Here is an 11,025-nt window from a genome sequence, read left to right as displayed (position 1 = left end):
CCTATAAGTAGGCCCTATTCATAAATACATCCTTCCATTGCGGTGTAAATCCCTGTTCATAATCCCGGACGTACAGTATATGGGGACTCCCAATGTCCTCAATCAGCTCTAGAGGTCTCTCAATCCACTAGTGGCATTAGTACCGAGCCGAATACAAAGCTTGCCCGGCAATGCCCGCCTTTGTTCTCCTTCCCGATCCCAGTGGCGTCAATAGAAGCAAGCCAACCCGCGCATTTGTATTCGGCTCGGTAAAATGGCCGCTGGTTGCCTGAAGTTTCATACAAAGGCGTTGCAAGTCCAAGTTTTTTTTAATAGGCCTATACGTCCGTGTTCATAATGCACACTACATGCACTGAGTACGTCTGAGTGCAGGGTCCGGTTCGTACGGTTTCGACCTTCACTTGTGTTGGTTAGTCTGCAACAGTACAAGAACTATATCGCACACCGAGCAGCAAGGTAAATGGTACAATAACAATTGAAGCACCCTGTGTGAAAAGTGTGAAAATCTGAAGCGAGGATGACTGTTTGGGCCACCCCTAAGAACGTAATTTATTTGCTGTTACAAATTAGACCTCATTAAAATCAATAATGTCAATGAAGCGTGACGTTCGATTAACAAAATAACGGAACTTGAATACTCCTATGGCTTCCCGCGCTGGAACTTTACAACTAGCCAGGCAACAGCCACTTTTCAGGAAACCTTACGATTCCTGCTGATTCCTGGCAACTACAGCCTCTGCCATATAAATCTCCACTTAAGATTTATGCAACTGGTAGATGAGGGGGAGCAGGTTGGCGTAGCGATTCTTTCCTCGCTTTTTGCTTCCTGTCTTGTGATTGGCCTGTTACATGTATATTTAAGGCATGGTTTTTGACCTCACAAACCAAACTTCACGGTGAGAATGTTGCTTTCTCATTTATTATTTACAAGTAAAAAAAAATAGAGTTGTAGAGGATTCGAACCTGAGGCGGAGAATTTCAAGTTGGGAGTACTCCCAACCAATCCACACTTGGCTACCAAGATCAGGCGAATTATAAACCTTTTTACCAGTAAATTGATGCACGTATACGCACAGAACACTAACAATGTAATTTATACTACTTATGATGGAAGGGGCCATCCTAAGAAATGGCGATCTCGTGCGCAAAGGAAAAATCACGATTATAAAGTCTTTTTACAGAGCACTAAAAATTCCACTTAAATTGGAAACTAATAGCCAACACGATTTAATGGGATTCTCTGAAGAAAAAAATGAACAAAGTCAGAAAACCTGAGAGAAAATGATGATCAAAGTCGAACCCCTGTACCTTTTCAGTGCAACCAAGGCCATTTGTGCACCGTTATGCGTGCATAATTATGAATTTATTAGTGGAACAGGTCTATAAGGGTACACCCTTGCAAAAAGGCCCAAAATATGCTGTCTATGGGAATTTATTTGTAAAACGCCCCAAAATATGTCCGCCGATCTCATCATTAATAAAAAGTTACACACTCAAAATTTTCTACATTAGAGAGTCCTGAGAGCCATGAGCTTGAAAATGATGGCGGCCATGTTGTTCTGACTGGGATGTAAACATTTCCCCTCTGTAGCTGTCTTTCTCAACTAAGCTGAAATGAACATAATTAAGATGAAATAGGCAGGAAAACAGATTCCTTGACACTCTGTACCTCTGAGTTTGCGTGAGGTTTTATTGCAAAAACATCACAATGGAGTAAGCATGTACTTGGCTGTACTGTTGGAAAATTGTAAACATAGAGTCTTTTACCTCAGTCACTGCTTGTTATTTTCTGTCTTCTTTGGGGTATTCTTTTACGGTATTATTGAAATTGTACACAGGAAATACATATCTTTTTATTCAGTCAGTTAAAAATCATTGAAGTCTAGTTTTCGATTGGTGGCGAATATGTCGTGTGGACTTGACTTAGTTTGAATAGCATGGACAATGTGTGGCGTGTCCAAGGTAAGAATTTTGAAAACACAGCGCAAAATGGCCGAACTCGATTTATGGTGCTGTTGACATTCAAAAAATTAGTCACTGTTGCAATAACTTACTTTGGGGGAAAACGTTTGCAGTAATTATGTTCACTGCGGATGAGGAGGCAGTCAATGTTTGTGTCGCACTTCAAATCATCGTTTGGCTTGGGATCTAGTTGGCCACGTTTGTAAAGTGGCTGCATGGTATAGTACAGATGGAACCTTTGTGAACCGCGGTTGAGCCCTGCGTGATTTGTATTGCTAGCTTTCTGCACGTTTGGCAGGACTCGGATACTCCTGTTTCTTATCCATTTCAGCAAGGACTTTGGCAGCTGGCGAGCCACCAGTTATTGGGCAACCGGCAGCTCTACACTTTCGGACTATAGAATTGGCGCGTCCTTTATTTACCAAGTGCACTGCGCTGTGATCCCTACAAGATCCATTTCTTGAGAAGGTTAGTGTTCCTTTTGGATTGTTTACAGCAAAGGCATGATTCATTGATTCAGCTTTCTGAGTACTGGTGCCATATTTAGTTTTGTCTATGGCTTCGTGGCTAAGTCTCTTGCTTAGTATTCTGAGAAGAGTTCGTCACAAGTTGACGATTTGAGTTTGCCACGGGCATCGAATTTATATTTACCACCCCTACAAATTGGTGACCACTTTTTGCAAAGGTCGTGATTTCCCATGTAACATTGAGCGATTGCACTTGCTGCATTTGCTGACATGGTTTTCATTTTGGAAGAGTCCCCACCACTGTTTTTGATGGTAGCAACCTCGCCCTTTGCCCTGTGGCTAGGCTGGCGTCATCAGCAAATCGATCCTGCAGCTTTGTCTTTTCCTTTTTATTTTGGCCTAGGAACATCACTCTGGACTGAATTTTGCACGACTTGAGGCTGTGCAGAGGGATCTGTTTAAATGAGGGGGGTCTAATAAATTCTCGGTTTCCATACCTGCAGTCTTATACTTTGCATATGCCGGACAACCGTCGGCATCGGTTGTCACTCTTTCTACAAAGAAGTTCTTTACAGTTTAAAAGTTTTTGGGCACAATGAATTGGCATGTGTTCTGGCATACATTTTTCAGGTGACAAATTAAGGCCTCTCTGGAACTGCACGTCCCAATTAAGCGACCCATTTTGCTGCGAAAATAGCTTGCGCTGCAAGTTTGTGCAACTTTCTCCTCTGTGTGACCATATGGCACAATGCATATATTCTTACTCACTGTTGAACCCCAGCATGATGACCAAAGCACACGGGAGTTTATGTCTTTTCATATTTTATCGGAGGGGGGGGTGGCAGGGAGCAGAGAGGGGGAGATTGGTCTCGTGAAATCTTTGGGGACAGTAATTAACCTAGCTTGGACAATGGACACTGGACAGTGGAGAGGGCTCGGCCAAGGAGCCATTATAGCAGTCGTTTTAATAAATCTCCAGCTGAGAGTTGGAGGCAAATGGACAGCCACATCTAGCAATTAAGACATGTCATCAAAGGCCCATTGTGCGCAGTTGTAGATCTGCCAAGGATGTTTACTTGCTGCAGTAAACTTTCACAAATGTCCTGTAATCTTTAATTTGTCAACAGTCACCTGTAAAATACAGAGAACCTTGTTCAATTCAACAATGTGTGTTTAAGCTGTGCTGAAAATTACTTAGACCCACCCCTTTTCAACATTCCGCCCCGAAAGTGGAAAAATCACATCAAAATGACCCCAGATGGACCCACAAATAACATGCATGTGTAAAGGAAGGAAATTATCTCCCAATTTGATGTGGGAAGGACAGAATTGAATGCCCTCGTGATGCCCAAGACATGCACAACAGTCATACTTTCCCATTGAAAACACTGGGAAACACCATAGCCACACCCCTGTACTTTAAGCCCTGTTCTCAGAGGAACAGTACTTTTCAATTGTTTTTGCAGAAAATTACTTCTGAGATAATTTTGCCTCCACTGATTGGACTCTCATGCCAAAATACGAAAGTTGCATGTTATTAAAGGGTGCACCCTTTCAATTCTGAACAATTTTGGTACAGTCGGGTCCAAAAGTGGCACTATTTGGCCGTTTTGCAGAGGGATAGTTTTTCAAAATGGCTACATTTCTGGGCAGGGACATTTTCTTCATTTTAGGGGTTGTCTGCTTCTGGCGAAAATTTCTCAAAACCCCCCGAAAATTGAAAGGAAAGTGAAAGGGGACATGTCGATCATCTTTTTCTGTGTAGCCTGGACACCTGTGAGAGTTGTGAATATTTTTAAAATAATTGTGAAGTGTGGAGATTTATCATTGCTGTCCATGGGAATTGACTTGTAGTGGTGCACCCATAACACTCCACGGACAGGATTGTGAATAATGCATAACTTAGAGGGCGTCCTCTTTCGAAACTGTCGGATCTCGTTTGAGGACAAAAATTACGCGCCCTGCTTGGCCCAGGCTTTTAATGCATTTGTTTTCCAGTCCATACCCGCTCTCTCAGGTTTTCTCCAGGTACGCCGGTTTCCTCCTGCTTCTAAAACGGGACCGTCTCCCTAACTCCGTACCGGTAAGTAATGCTGATCAATAAATCAGCATTATTGATCAATAAAGGTTATGAATAAACGTGAAGATGTTAAAATATAGACTCCATCCAATGAGTCCTCGACAAAAAAAATATGTTATGTATTTGCCCTTCCCAGTGCCCTGCACTGTATGGGCGGTTTGTGACAAGTGAACAGATGGATGTGAGGCCAAAGAGCCTGGGCCTTGATGAAAAAGTGTGTGTTAGTTTTTCCTTCACCTTTAGTTCATTTTTCTTTTGGCCTGCTGAAATCTCCTAAATCATAGCAGATGTCAAAGTTAGAATGATATCAGCATCGAGGTTTGGTCCGAAGTGGCAACACACATTGGCTTAAAATATGCATGCACGTCGCCAGAATTTTTTTGGTGGGGGGGCAAAGCGTCTAGTTAAAACAAAAACACTTTCTATGTGAAGAAGTTCCTTTTTCGTTTTCTTATTTTTTCTCAATCAAATAATTATGTTCTTTTTCGTTTCTATGTTTCATTTCTTTGGGTGTTTTCTTTCTTCCCCCTTTTTTTCTCAGGGTCCCCCCTCGCGGCGCCTATGTAAATAGGATTATTCAAAGGACAAATGAAAAGGCACCGTAATCCTTTCAACAGGCGGTCTACCAGGGAGTCAAAGTAGTCTACCCCACTTGCGAATATGGAAATTAAAACCTTCAAAAGAGATTTTTGTTTTCTTTTGTGTTGGAAATCCCTTTTGTTTAAAAAAAGCAATCTAAAACCAAATCTCACTGCATTTCACCCTAAAGAAACATTTGAAAAAGGCACGCTGAAAAGGACTTTTTATGAAACTATTGAAATATTCGCTGCAGCGGGACATCAATTTGACGCCGCGGCAAGATCTTATAATTCGCCGCGGCGGGATACACATTCGACGATTTAACTCGCCGCAGTAAATAATAACTCGAAAAAACTTTTTGCAAGTGGCCCTTACACGCTTCCGTGAGTCAAACATCCACAAAAGAATGGCTTGGGGGAAAACTCGAGGTAATAAACAGTAACATCGCATAGCGTGAGCTACACAGGCAAGCACGTGGGAACTAACTACCGAGATCGGTTCAACGTGCACTCACTCCATACGTTTAAACTTTTTGGGCCTAGGCACTGTGATCTTTGTTTTACGAACTGAAGGTTGCGTAGAAATTCCTAGTTGTACCTTAACCCGGGTGTGAGCGCGACCGTGCGACCGAAGAGTTTATTGGACGCGTCATCATCGATATTTCAGTTGGCACCGACACGCGATGTATACAGCGTACGGCAGACAGTACAAGGCTGGGCACTATGGACCACAAGTAGGACCAGGAGAGGGTGCTATTTTCCTAACAACCAAGTTGCTCGCCAGCTTCTATGGTGTCTTGAATTTTATGTCCGTTCGGGGCCACCGTAAAATTCAGACCACGTTCAGATTTTGAACCCAAATGGCTGTCATAATACATGCAATACAGCGTGCAGTGTACTTGCTGCACTGACGTTGCATTAAATGGAAGCCCTGTAGTGCCATCAAGAATATATTTTCAAAAAATGTATTTGTTTTTTCGAAGTCCGTTTGAAGGGATTTATTTTTTCCGGCTTCGTTTGTATGAGATACATTTATATTTTCTCCAAAGTTCTTTTATATAATTAGAGTAATACATTCTCCAGTTCGCTCTAATTAGGTCTATATTTAGAAACATTATTTCTATTTTGGAAACAAATCCTTTTTTACAAGAGACATTTGATGATGAAGTTAGCTTTTATGAGATACACATTATCATGATTGAATTTATTTTCTCAGAATAAGAAGAACTTTAAAGAAATATAACTCATAAATATTAAATTAAAAAATCTCCTGAAACGAAGTTGAAAAACACATCTCGTAAAAATGATTTGTTTCCAAAAACAGAGACAATGTTTCTATTTATAGATGTTGCGGGAACGAACAAGCGAAAAAAGATATCTCTCATAATAAACAAAGTTGAAAAAATATACTTCCTAAAAACGAACTTGGAAAAAGCATATGGGGCCTACCTCACCTTTGAAAATGTATACTTTACGGCACTCTAGGGCTTTCGTACCATTGAGACACTTGTGTGGCAACTCTCTTCGTAAACAGTTCAGAGAAACGGAGGCTCCACTTCGCTGGTTTAGGGTGCACCCCTAAAATTAAATTCCCTTAGACACCAATGATAAATCCTTGTACTTCAAAATTATTTTAAAATACGCACAACTCTCAAAGGTGTTCAGGCTGGTCAGAAAAATGATGTTTGACATGTCCTCTTTCATTTTCCATTCAATTTTTAGTGGGTTGGCCGATGAATTTTTGAGAAATTCTCATCCAAAGCAGACCACCCCTAAAATGAAGGAAATTTCACTGCCCAGAAAAGTAGCCATTTTAAAAATGCATCCCTCTGCAAAACGGCTAAATTGTGCTACTTTCGGTCCCAATTGAATCGAAATTGCTCAGAATTTGAAGCCCTGAGTCCAGGTCAGAGATTCAGCACTTCAATTCCCCAATTCCGTGCATGCGTGGCTCTCAGGACTCTCTAATATGGAATAACTCGAGTGTTTAACTTTTATTAATGAGCTCAGCAGACATACTTCTGGCCTGTTTGCGAGGGTGCACCCTTCGGTAACGACCATGAGAGGCATGCGTTGCGTGCGCGTCTCCACTAGTAAAACAAATACATGTACATGTATTCCCAACCAGCCTCTTTTCAACTGAGGGGGTGCTTCTGCTCAAACAGATACTCCAGCGCCGCACAGCGCACTGGCCCAGCAAGTGTGCATGCAGCTCGCGCGGAACCGATTGTCTCGCGCCCAAACGTCATCTCTGTTTCGAGTCAGTTCGTGAATGCCTCAGTCTTCGTCGCGGAATTTGAATGGTAATGATATCATAACGGAGGTCCGGTGTTTGGGTGGCGAATAAAACACACCAGTACTACCATATTTCCTTTTAATTCAAACTAAAGATATGTAGAGTAAATAATGTAATGTACGGATTAAAATGAGTTATGACAAATTTTCACTTCGCTGCAAAAAAGTAAAGTGGTTTTCACTAATTGGAGTAGTTACACAAGCCCGAGGCCCTCTTTTGAGAGAAAGTTTGTCACTCTTTTGCTAATACGCACCAAATCAACATCTCATCCACCTTGTCCAAACAATATATGTTTCCTCAGTTCAACCAAAGTATGAAATGATCTTCCACAATCGTTCAGTTCTGTTTTGATTTAGGGCAAGAATGGGCTGTATTTAAGACAAACCAGAAACAGCTCACCAGACACAGACACCACTCTCCGTAGGCCAAGTTTGTTCAGTTTCCTGGTGGGAAATTAAGATCACAAACCAACTAAAAGAGTGACAAACCTATCCTCAAAAAGAGCAAGTCTCTAAGTGGCACTCAAATAGAGTGAAAGAGTGGAGAGCATTCTAAAAATACTGAAAACCAGTTTAAAAGAAATAAAACCACTCAAGAAGAGTGACATTTTCATCTTTCCAAGCCTTGATGGAGGGATGACTCCCCCAATCCCGGCCGATCAAGATGGAAACGCCGGTCTCATCTGCTCAAACACTGCGCACATGCATAGGCTAAATTGGCCTTTATTTTGTGAAAACTTACATGTTTTTGAGAAGCTCGCTTAGTGCTGAGATTGGGGCAAACAGATCTTGCTGTAAAACTATTCACTGAAAACACGGAAACAAAATCACTCTAAAATTAATTGCCATTTTGTAGGGAAATCGGTGTTTATACTAAAAAAAAATCGACCTTTTGTATGGAGAGACAGCGAAAACGGCCCACTTTGCCTTGCTCCTCCGTCTTCCTCAAGCCGTCACTCGTTTCCTCTTGTCCTAGCGGCCTTGGTGTAAACAGTTTAAGAATAGTCGGGGTACTCCATGCAACACCCGTGTTGGAATTTTACCTTTGTCTTTCTCAAGTAATATTTAGGAAACGTCACCCGGAGATTTCATCAACGACCTTTCACGTCCGGCGATATCGTCCCCAGGCCACCTTGTTCATACACGTTTGTTTTTACTCCCCGTGCGTGAAAAGGAATATATAATATTACAAATTCCAAAATTTTTGCAGGTTATTTTGCCATACAAGGGTTCCGTAAACGCCCCATCAGGGGTCAACTTTCAGGCTCTATTCCGAACCGCACCGATCGAGTATAGGCCTAGAGCCCGAAAGTTGACCCCTGATGGCGTGCTTCCGGAGCCTTGGCCTCATAGGAAAAATAACCTGCAAAAATCTTAGAATATTTAATATTTTCTTCTTTCAGTTACATCTTAAAACACTCTACTCGTAAAAAGGCCTTTTTAAAAATACTTGCCAGCACATCAATTTAGGGAAACTGAAAAATTACATGACCCAAAAGAGAAATAACCTGCCAAAAACTGACCTAACACTTCCGAAAATTTAAAATACATGAAGAACTGTGCAATTCAGTGGTTTCGTACACGGGTGAACAGTTTTTACGAAATTACACTTCATGGTAGTCTTTCGGTAAAATCCAAAATAAAAACAGACCAAAATATCTTGAGAATTTTGTAATTTATAACAAGAAAATCTAAAGCAATTGAAAGATGCTAACGTATAACCTACGCCTAACCTTTGATGACACGAACTGCGTCAGGTCAACTCGGCTGAATCTAGAGTCCATTGACTGCAGGTAGTTAAATCATGCAACGTTGTACAATTTCATTTCCACGTGAACACGGGGAATGAAAACAAACGTGCATGAACAAAGAGGCCTGGGAACGATACTGCAAAAAGTGAAAGGTCGTCATTGAAATTCGTTTTTTTTTTACCCATCTCTGGATGATTTTTCCTTAATATTACTTGACGAGGACAAAGGGAAATTTCTGACGTGACTGTTTCTTACATTGGTTTCAGTTAGGAATCATACATCCAAAAATTATCGAACATGATAGGACAGCCTCACGTAAAGTCACCATAGGCAGACCGCGCGAGGGTTCCGGAAGCTCACTGAATAACCTTTTACTTTCAGGCTCTTTTACGTACGTAATCAATTAGCTATGTTTTACTTTTACATATTGTGTTTTAAAATGGTTTTCTTAATTTCTTAAATGGGGAAATGAAAGTGGACATTATTGTCGAATAGTTGGTTGAACCCCCCAAAAAACAGAAAACCGATCCACAAGACCGTCCATCCTTGTGTAACTGTTTATTTACCCCTTGTTGATAATGGAATAGACCATCAGTGACGGTCAGGAAGTCCACTGATCTGTGAAACGCACGCATCGCATGCGACCGTCTCACTAGCACATGCGCAAGCATAGGTCAAATCTTTTATGAGACAAATCGGGTCAAACGTTTTCATTTCATACTCTACAGTATAATAATCACACACGATAATAGAACTTTTAATAAATACATAAATATGATTGGATGATACGTCAATACAATTTAGAAAGGATGTTGAGGGGGGTACCCAGTGAAAGCAATGCTTGTAGATTTGGGCCCCGTTTGTAACATTACTTATTAAATTGCAAACACACATCACCCAAGTTGGTGGTAATATATTTCCTTAATTTTAAGATTCCTTCATTGAGCAAATAGAGGGTCTGCATGAGCACGATAATCAGCAGAGCAAATTATGCAAAGAGCCCTTTTCTGTAGAAGTAATAGTCTGTTAAGACTATTTGATGAGCATTGTCCCCAGATAAGTGTACTATAATTCAGGTATGATAAAATTGAAGTATTATATTAAAATAATAATGTTGGAAAAGGGGCAAAATGTTTAATTCTACAAATGACCCCAACGTTTCTGGATATTATGTTACACATGTAATTAATATGATCCTTCCAAGTTAAACCATAGACTCCAAGGAATTTAAGACAATCAGCTTTCTTAATTGAAGTATCATTGATTATTATATCCCCAGCAAATTCATGGGCAGAGTTGCTAAACAGCATATAATTAGTCTTAGTGATATTTAGTGATAATTTGTTAGCCTTTAACCAATTAGCAATAGATTTCATCTCTAAATTAACATTTTCAATAAGTGTATTTAAGTCATTATATGAGACAAACAGGTTTGAGTCATGAGCAAATAAAATAAAATAAATGAAAAGACATCTGATGATTTAACAAAATCATTAATATAAATTGAAGAGCGATTTTTCCCATGTGGAGTGGCTTTTAATCTTATTTTAGAGTTGTCTTCACTCGTTTGGAGTGGTTTTAAAAGGGACTCTTTTTTTTTTCAGGAGACTCGGCAGCGGCCCCACTTTATCATACAACCACCTGCACATAATGGGTCATTCAATGTCAGACCGGCATATCTTTAGCCCTTACAGGTCTTTTCAATTGTTCTAAAAATCGCTCTGCCTCTAGACATTGATGTACTAATAAAGAAAAGCTAACATTTGACGATCAACCTTTTCAAGTGGTCAAGACTGAGATTGCGGATTGGGGAAGTAAACATATGTTTTTGTTTCACTGTTTTTCTGAGTGATAATTTATTCAATAGGGTCGAAGGACAGGCTAGTGTGTCA

General features: G+C 40.5%; 1 long non-coding RNA gene across 1 annotated transcript; it reads left to right on the top strand.

The window, feature by feature from the left end:
- Positions 1-240: 240 nt before the first annotated feature.
- On the top strand, positions 241-9,224 carry LOC147799914 (uncharacterized). The gene is made up of 3 exons (XR_015424582.1): positions 241-456; positions 2,294-4,512; positions 5,051-9,224. It is a non-coding gene; the product is annotated as an uncharacterized LOC147799914 (long non-coding RNA).
- The last annotated feature ends 1,801 nt before the right edge of the window (positions 9,225-11,025 follow it).

This window comes from Acanthaster planci, linkage group LG02, assembly GCF_054643075.1.
Source record: "Acanthaster planci isolate LZ-2023a linkage group LG02, COTS_SCS, whole genome shotgun sequence".
Classification (NCBI taxonomy): Eukaryota; Metazoa; Echinodermata; class Asteroidea; order Valvatida; family Acanthasteridae; genus Acanthaster; species Acanthaster planci.
The sequence above is the reverse complement of the archived record's forward strand: the minus strand, read 5'-3'. Positions and strand labels throughout refer to the sequence as shown.